At 42.2% G+C, this 9,825-nt stretch overlaps 1 long non-coding RNA gene across 1 annotated transcript; it reads left to right on the top strand.

Moving 5' to 3' along the window:
• The first annotated feature begins 258 nt into the window (after positions 1-258).
• LOC116788000 lies at positions 259-1,529 on the top strand. Its single transcript, XR_004357507.1, has 3 exons — positions 259-342; positions 1,182-1,304; positions 1,447-1,529. It is a non-coding gene; the product is annotated as an uncharacterized LOC116788000 (long non-coding RNA).
• The last annotated feature ends 8,296 nt before the right edge of the window (positions 1,530-9,825 follow it).

Raw genomic sequence — 9,825 nt, 5'->3', positions numbered from 1 at the left:
CTCCCACTTTAAACCTCGGCGGGCGCATGAGCACTGGGGCGGGCGAGGGTGGTCGGGGAGGGCGGGAAGGAGGGAGCGGGCACACGGGGCTGGGCAGCCTCGCCGCCAGGCCCGGCAGGTGCTGCTGTCCCTCCCCCGCCGCGCCCCCCCGACTCCTCCCGCCGGGATCGGCGGCTCAGCGCTTCCCTAAGCAGTCGAGTCCGGTAATTCGCCCGCTCCGGCAATGGAGGCGCGCGGACGTTCCTGTGCCCGGCGAAGCGCCTTTGCAGTTTGCCTTCCCGGCTCTGCCCGAGCATCCCTCGATACCCCCTCCACCCACAGTTCTCCAACACCTCATGTCAGGTGTCTTTACTCCAGATATCTTGGGAAATGCGAGCCACCTATCAGCTACTTCGCCACAACATCTGTCCCTTCCTCGAAGTTGAGCGAAGGGGCAAAGCTGTCCCGAGCACTGCGAGGTGTTGCCGAGGGCGGGACGGCCGCTCCTCCCGACCCGCGCACCCCCGGGCCCGCCGGCCGTCGTCGTGCTCGGCCCTTACGCCGTCCCTCTCGGCGCTGCGGAGGGGAGTACTGGGGGATTTAAGCCTGACTAAATCATTCGAAGAGATGGAAATACCGGACCCGGCGTTTTGGGTGTCGTTTGTGTTTGATCTAAAATGTTAGCGCAGATATTGCAGGTGCCTCTCATTTAAGTAAAATTTTCTTTAAAGTAAAGAAAAAAAAGGCAAACCCAAAACCACCACAACCCCCCGAAAACCAACCGAACGAAAACCAAACCGAACCCTCCAGTTCAGAGCCTACTCCGTTTCCGCAGCTCAATGCACCCACGCATATGTGGCGTGAAGTACCGGCTGGCATTGATGTGCACTGGGCAGGTCACTTGGGAATGGTGGGCAGAGGTGCTGGAATTTCAACGAATGCCTTAAAATTGCTTTCTGTACCGTCCGCCAGCATCCGCTGTTTAATTTCTACTGGGACGGCTGTTCCCAGAAAAGAACTTTTAAATATAAATAAGCTTTCAGACCTCATAGGAATTATGATTTGCCGGGGCAGAAAATTAAGCGAGGGTGGGTGTTGAAACCAGCTCTGGGAGCTGTCGTCTTTGGGAGGGAAGCTGCTGGTCTGGGCAAATCACTTTAGGGTTTTTTAGTTTGTTTTGATTTCTTTTCTCTTTGTAACAGGTCGCATAAAAATGCGCTTTGTGGAGTATCTCTTCGCATGATCGAAAATAAATATATTTGAGAACTCTGTGGTCTCTTCAGAGATATGTCGCCTGTAAGAAAAAAAATAAGAAGCATGACTGGGTAAGTTATTCATAATTTATTCGTAATTTACTGCTTTTCCGGAGTTTAATTCAAGCAAAGAACAGAAGTGGTGAGAACACGATACCCCTTTCCCTCATAGCTTTGATCGTCCCAGAAACACATTTTTATGCCTCCCACACAGGATAAAGGTGGCGATGCTTCCCTCATGACGTGGTCTTCTCCTACGGGAGCATCATCTCAAATGCGAAATTATTCAAGGCGGATGATGCAGATGTCAGGAAGTTCTGCTGGCATTTCTCTCAGCTTCTCCGAATCCCGAGATTTTGTCAAGGAATTCCTGCTCGTCAGCAGGCTCCTTCCTCAGCTAGAGGTGCCCTCGAGTGGGTCGGTCACCTTTCGCCTTAGGCGATCAATTAAAGAGCTGGCAATGGCCGCCAAAAGCTGTGTCCCTGAGCTGGCCTCCGCTACGGTGTCTCCCGCAGGTGCAGAGGCTACCCTGAATAATTTCTGTGGCAATCCCCGTTCCTTAGGGATTCGATTTTCTTGGAGCTGAGGTAGTTAAAAGAGAAGGGACACTTGCTCAATTTTTATTTTCTAAAGAAAAAATGTTGGGAGCCAAACAGCGTGCAGGAGAGGATGGCATCCATGGGGCCTCTCGCCTCCTTGCAAGCTACCTGTGGCAAATGGGTGACGTTCCCACTCCCTTCCCGATGCCTGCGCCCGCCCCGCAGCTCCCGCTGCCGGCTCCCCTCGCCGCCCCCGCTCCTGCCGGGAGTACGGAGGCGGCAGAAAACCGAAGCTCAAGCCCAGCTGGAGCGGGGGAGGAGGTGTTGGCTGGTCCCGGGCTAATGTCTCAACTTCTCTGGTGGCAAGAGCAAACTGCTTCCCAGAGAAACTGTTGTCACACGGGCTGAGGTGTTTGAGGCAGTGAAATGTCCCGGGAATGCCTTCCTCTGGAGGCCGAGGGACAGACACGAAGAACAGGGAGAGGCATTCCATTTATCCTGGGAAATACGGGAAATGCCTGAACCGAGGGACACTGGCTGCCCTGCCTCACAGTAACCTCTCTGTCCTTTGTGTGAAGAAAGGCTTTGTGCAAAGATCAAAAGGGACAGAAGAAAGCACTAATTAAACTTTCAGCCCTATATGCCACTTGGAGAGGGCCCTATGACTTGCAGTTCACTCTCTGGGAAAATACATGCACCCATCCTCATTGCAGTACTCCTTTACCTTCTCTTGACATTTTTCTTTCCTCTGATTCCCTTCATCTTCTGGGGTTTTGTGTTTCTGGCTTGTCCCTGCATTCCTTCCAGACCTACAATGCTTTCATTTACACTTTCTTCCCTAGGGCTCCTTAATTCATCCTCCAAACTGTTTGGCATTGACTTGTGCATGTCACCTTCAATTTTATGTTTAAGAGGTAATGAGCTGTGCTTGAATTTTCTGGGCATCAAGGAGTTGCCAGGAACGGTGCTATGAGACAGGCAAACTGATGCCAGGCTGGTGGAACATACACACATGCCTGGTCCTGGGCAGCCATCTGTAGCAAGGCTGTTTGACACCTCAGGAGAGACAGGCGATTTGAAGAGACCTTAGAGGGGTATGTGGCAAATGTTCCATTGCCTGTGGACACAGCCCTTGTCCTGACACCACTGGGCTCAATTTGTTTATCCACGCCATCGTCTTAGTTAGGCTCCTTATGAAGCATTAATTTTTGTTTTGTTCCCAAATTACTGGCTTGATAGTAAACAAAACAGAAACGTATCCACGTAGGAAAAGCACATAGAATAAATAAAAATATTGAAACCCGAAGAAGGAAACCAATGATTGGTGGAAGCAGCACCTAAAGCAAATTGTGTAACACCCAATTTTCCTATACTCTCTGTGCTGGGTGGCTACAGCCTTGTCACAGTGTGTGGCAGGGGAAATGCTTGTTTGTGTACATGTACATGCATGCATACATATACACAGCATTAAGCAGCACCAGAGAGCGGGCTGCAACATTGGAGCTCTGCCGCCATTCCTGTCCCACTGTCGAAATGCTCCTTGGCAGCCCTTTGGCCCTGATCACCTGCCAGGCTCCCAGCCAGAGCTCAGCACAGAGTTTGCTCCATCCTGGGATCTACATTGCCTCCTTCCTTTGGAAGCAGAGAGTGCTCACACACACGGGCATGCACCAGATCACAGCAGCTGGCCAATGCTCATGGGAGCACCTTGGCAGGGGCTACAGAGGCAGCAGGCCTCTGTACCCTGGCATTGCACGGCCTGGAGTTCTCTCCAGGAAGGCTCTTCTGGAGTGGGCTCTTCACCACAGCTGGAAGCAGCACAGAACCACCCTCCAATGCACTAGCCTAATAGCCCAAGCACTGAGGAAGACAGGGAGCTGCATGCAGGTCTCCACTTTTAAGAGTTCAAGCACGACTGCTAGCAAACAGTCCCTGATGTGCAGCAGACCCTTGTCTACCTGCTATTTATACCTTTTAGATTAGCCATTTATTTTATACAGTAACTGTAGAGCTCTGTGAAGAGGGACTGTGAGTCTGTCTCCTCTCAGTGCTTTCCCCACAAAGGGACAGAAGACCACCCAGCTCTCACCCATGGTCAGTACTGATCTTGCCTCTGCCCTGTCTTATTGTGTGCTCTCCAGTGAGAGAGGCTGGTTCTTACAATGACATCTAAAGAGATTTTCAAGATAAAATTTTAAGTATGTTTGTTACTGTGGATTTTATTTATTATTATATTTATTTATATTATATGTTTATTATTTTATATCTTATATGTTTAACTGGCATGAGGATAAAAATGAAGCCTGGGTATAAAATAACATAAATAAGGGCAAACAGATTAAATGTTCTTCACATGTAAATTTAAAAAGCACATGTAAAAAAAGCACTGATTATTTCAGAATAATGACTCTGGATTCATCCTTGGCTGCTTAGCTTGGGATATCAAGACCTTTGTTGGCCCAGAGGTGTATTTTTATTAACACTTTGAGAACTTTTTTCTGTGTGAAAACATTGAGGACTTTTAAATAATTAATAAGGACAAGGATGGGGCCCCACTTCCATCTGCTGCCCATTCACTCTTCTGTTTCACTTGGGGCGGCAATGACATTGTGTGCAGGAGTTAACTGCCAGTCAGAACATCTGTTTTGTACTCTGAGAACTGGGGATGTTGATCTTTGGGATGATACCCAGTGCATGCTTTCTGGAAACAGAATTTCAAATCCTGTTTCTGTAGCCAGCATCCATAGTCTGAGGGTTCATCCATCTACTGAGTCAAGAGGCCAGAGGTATTGCTTCCTGTTTCAGGGGCACATAATTCTTAGAGAAATATATTGCTTTGTGTAAGCAAGGTGCATTTTTTTGCTTCATATAAACATTATGTTAATCCTGAATGGGAAATGCCCCACCAGAGCCTGCCTGTAGTCGTATGGCTGTTGTTGAACGTGTGGCTTCTGTTATTCCTGGCTCTGGAGCTGGTGAACATGCTGTTCCTTCCACTTCCTTTGGTAATGGTCATCTGCACATTTTGAGGGTAATCCAGGGCACCACACACACACCCCGCAGCCATTCTTAAAAACAGGAATTCTTTGTCTTTCCTTCATGCACACTTACATTTGCACATATTATTTGCAAGTCTTCATAAACAGAAAAGACGTTTTCTGATTATAAAGTGAAGATATGATGAATTCAGTTTATCCACTTTAACCCCTTATAATTGGAGTAAGGTGGGACAAGCAATATCTGTGGGTTAAAATTTGAAGTGATACCTTTTCTCTTGATTGCTGTGATACGTACAGGAAAAATAGATAAATGAGGAATATTCGGAAGGTGCATGGCATGCCAAGAGCCTCTGTAACGTGCTTTTGTTGCTAGTCCAGAGATGTACATGTTGCCAAAACTAGCCAGTACCTGGCCATTTTGACAAGCAGAAATATGTCACTGATGGATTGCCCAAAATCAGAATCATGCAAATGCATTTGTAACTCTTTTATATTTCACTGGGATTTTGAATATCATAAACTAATGAAAGTCAAACTTAGCTATAGTTCATTAAATGAAAGAGAAAACCCCTAGTTTTGCTGAGTAATTTAATCATCTACACAGATAGCTGAAAAGAGCCCCTTTTTAATTTCTAGAAAGAACAGACATACCTCTTATTATAAATTTTGTTTAGAATATTTTTCAGAAGAATTCTAATAACAACTAAGAAAACAGATCTATGATATTCATCTATTTATGTACCATTATATCTTTATTTAATACTGAGATTCTGATAACCCTCAGAGATTTCAGAAATAATTGTGTTTCTGTAACGTTCAGTGCAATATAATCTTATAAAAGAATAATAGTTGATCCAGGGAACCTTGAAGTAGTCTCCAGCAATTAAATGTCTCTTTTTTAAAATCAAGGGCACTATCATCTATCACATACAGGAATGAAGTTTCAGTTCAGATTTCACTTCAGCATTTATCAAAAACACTTAGGTAAGTTTTAAAATATTTTATACATATATATGTTTCTATTTTGTTGATTTTAAAAAAATTCTAACACTTTATGTTGTTAAATCACTAATTTTTACACCTGGAGTTTGATTTATACTCCAGAATTTATACTCTAGATTTATACTCCAGAATTCAGCTCCTTTGGCATCTCAGCTAGAATTCGTATCAGTTTGTGGTACACCTGGCTTTTGCCTTTTTTTATAGTTGAATTACTACCCATCTCCAGCAATAGATGGAGCTGTGAGTATTTTTCTCCCTATTAGTCCTTCATTGTTCTTTTTTCCCTCCTTCAGTAGTTATTTAAATACATTTTCTTACAATGGGAATTATTTACCACAACACTAATTTACCTCAACTCCAAGTTATGCGCTGCTAAGAACACAACTTCTCCAGTAACTTCATCTAGGGTATGGAAAGGGTGGGCAAAGTGCAGAGCTGAAAGTAAATTGCTTACATTTTTCTTTCTCTGAAGGTGATGGTGAGTGTCCCCCTTTGTTCTTCCTGCAGAAGGAAAGAGCTGTGGACAGTTTATGGCATCAGAGAGTGATGGCTGAGGATGTCTGGGTTTGTCTGGTGGCTGGTTTTGTGTAGGTGTGAAGGGTGCTTGGTGATTGATTCCTCTTGAATTAGGCAAAAGTAAGACTTCACCATGTGCATATTCTTTGCAACAAAAAGGATAATTTAAAAATAGAATTATTTGGAAACCGTCCTTAGATGGGTTCATCACTCGTCTCTGCTTGGGCAGATAATTGGAGGGCAGCCATGGATAAGAGGGCAAAGATGCCACCTACACAGAGATGTGTAAAGTGATGGTTTCCTTGCAGTGTAATGGTCTCTGGATAGCTGTGTGCAGCCGCAGACCATGTCTGTTGGTGAATTGCATCGGTACCTTTGGTGGTGAAGCTCTGCTTTTCAGAGGAATGTTCAATACTAAGGGTAGATGGTTTTAGGGTCCTCTAAGGACGCATTGAAGGCTTTTTGATGTTATGCTCTGTGAGCTTGTAAGTTTGGCCTTTTGTGAGGCTGTTTTGTGAGCCGTTTCAGTGTATGCATTGGTATGGGGAGAGATAAGCCTGGTTTCTTTTGAAAGAACACGTTTGAGAGGAGAAAGCAAACAGTATATTGGCATCTAGCTCTGCCATTTCCAGTCAGTTCAGAGATGGTTTATTCTACAAAGAGTATTCAGCACAGTGTTGGAGAGAATAATTAATTACTTTAAAACTTGTTTAAGTGAATGGTAGTTTTGAACTACCAGAGATTTCTGGATTAGTTCCTTTGGGTTTCATTGATTTTTATTTCTATCTTTTAACAGTGTATTATATCTTCGTAAATGGGTCTTTAAAACTTATGCAGATAATGAAATCAAAGAGAGGAAATACTTTCCCCTCCAAAACAGCAGAAACTAAAAGACAGAAAAAAACAGTGCTTCTTTTATTTTAAAAAGTCATGCTGAATGATGAATACAGATATTCACTTTGGTGCAAAATTTTTTTTTCCCTGTCAACTCTTGCCAGTTTGAAAGTGATATAAAATATTTTGAAATAAGAAGCAGCAGTGCAGAAATTAGTGGCCATTCATTTTTTTCCCATGGAGAGAATTTTAAAAACAGGTGTTGCTGTAACACTTTGCAGGAGAAATTCAAGATACATTATTCACATATAGATAGCGTATTTTTGTAGGACTAGGATCTCTCTTAACTTGTAAATTCAGAACTGCTTGGAAAAATACTAGGAGTAACATGGGTTATGATAGAATTGCTGGAACTGGTTAGGATGATAGTGTTTACTTTTATGTCTCTGAGACTCACATCCTGTAAAGGATTTAAAGGCCTTAAACTCATACTCTTTTTTTCTCAGATTTGTTTTAATTCCTTCTGGTTTTATTGATATTTATTTCCTTTCTTTTGACACTGCTGTCTATGTTGGCTCTTAAAATCTTACTCAGATCATGTATCAAAAGAGAGGAAGTATGTTCTTGTATCTTTCAGCTTGGCAGGGGGATTGGTTAATTCTTAAAATGGGAGTGTGGCATAGGTTTGAAATTATTATTTTGTTACCTCAAGTTTCATCAACATTCACCATCTCTGAATTGCATGTTTATTTGTATATACAGTGACTTTTGCGACTGTGATGTAAGTAGTTTCTTTTTGCAGTAACAATTGTGACACAATTTGATTATTGTTAGAAAAGTAAATAATAGGGGTTTTTATTTATGTCTGAACAAAAAATTAAAGCATTTTATTTCAATTTGATCACAAATTAATTATTTTGTTGGGGTTTTTCACATCAGGGTTTCAATTAAAAAAATAAATGGAATTTTGGATTGCAAATGTGAGCAGTTTTGTTTTTAAAGCATCAATAACCCCCCTGCTTTTCTGAAATGAAACGTCTGATTTTGACATATTCTAAATGTTACTATTAGTTAAAGACAGAAAATCAGAGTTTTTTCACCAGATTTAAACTTACTTTGAAAAACATCTCTGCAGTTCTGTTTTTTGAATAATTCACTATTCATGAAAAAATAAAGTTTCTCAGTTGTTTTTGCAGTTTTATGCCTTTGTGTCTGTGAAATAAGTTCTGTTAGAAATATTTACATATATCACTTGATAGACTAGGTTATTCTAACTCACAAAGTAAAACAGACATGCTGAACTTTTAAACTCAGTGTGTGTGAAGCAGTCAGTATCTGTTAAGACGGAAAAATAAAGTAATTAAGGAAATTTTTTTTTTAAAACTGTGGAGAACTAATCAACAGGAACATAAAAATTATCAAAAGTTTTATTTATGTCTTAAGGGTCTCATAGCCATGAAGGTAAAAGGGGAAAAAAGACGTGATAGACAAGAAAAATCAACAAAATATAACAGGCACAGGGATAAATCGTAGATGGAAAGGGCCAGTCACTGTTGAAGACTAAAGGTTCCCTGGTGGGTGCCCCTTCATTTTTCCTTTCCTAGCAATGCAAGGGGTGGGCATTCACTGGGGTAGCTGTACACCCTACAGAGGGTTGTCCATCCCCAGACACCAAAATCCCCTCCTAACCTGCAGCTCAGGCTGTCGGGAGGGTTGGGACTTCAATGAGTGTGCTCAATCTGACAGGGAGGGTATCCCTACGTCTGCGTTGGAGAAACCAAACTTTGCTTCTCCACTGGAAAGTGGGCCTGGGAATCTTTGAGTAAGGTTGGGTCCTTATTTAGCAGGGAAATTAAAGGTCAGTACAAAGAGATTAATTCACAGTTAACACTTTTAGTACTCAAGTGTCCACAAAGCCAAGTACTTTTTGTTTTTCAGCTGCCAGCAGCAGATGTGGCAGTCTCACTTTTTTTTTCTCCCTGTGGATTTGGCTCTCCAAGATACATGCTTTTATTAGTAGCATTTCATCTCTCTGTAATGAGGTAACCACACTGCAGCTTTGTCAAATTCCTTCCCTAGAATAGTACTTCATGTTCAGATTTTTTGTTTCTGTCACACAATGTCACAGAAAGAGCAGTTACAGGCCTCAGAAGTTGATTTATTGCAAGTGCTTCTTGCTGGGAAAGATTATTTTTATTCATATACATATTTTTAACTTTTACAGGAGACAATTACATTCTCGATTTTTTTTTGTGTGTGTTTGTACTGCAGCCATTTAATTAACATTAATTGGGTACATTAAAATTAAGAATGTCTTCAGGAAATGATGCTAAAGAAATTCTTAAATATACTTTATAAATGTTTCTGATCCAAATACGGACAATTTCTAAAAAGGACATTAGTAGGAGGTCCATTCTTCATTTTTATAAACATTTCTGTGCCTCACTAAGATCCACAAGGCCTGGGATAAGGCCAATGTAGACCAAAAACAAGCTGGTTGTTACATCTGCAGGACTTAAGGCCAATATAAATGCATCTATGAAATGCATGTGTATGAAAAATCTAGAGAAAACAGTTTGAAGAAGACCACCAACAAATAGATCACAGATGAACATTTCTTTCATGTGCCTGAGAAAGAATCATTGCAGAGGTGGTTAGACAGTGTTATTTGTAGATCGTAACTTACCATAGGGCAGGAGAGAA

Source organism: Chiroxiphia lanceolata, chromosome 6, assembly GCF_009829145.1.
Source record: "Chiroxiphia lanceolata isolate bChiLan1 chromosome 6, bChiLan1.pri, whole genome shotgun sequence".
NCBI classification, from domain to species: domain Eukaryota; kingdom Metazoa; phylum Chordata; class Aves; order Passeriformes; family Pipridae; genus Chiroxiphia; species Chiroxiphia lanceolata.
This window is presented reverse-complemented; position numbering and strand designations above follow the sequence as displayed.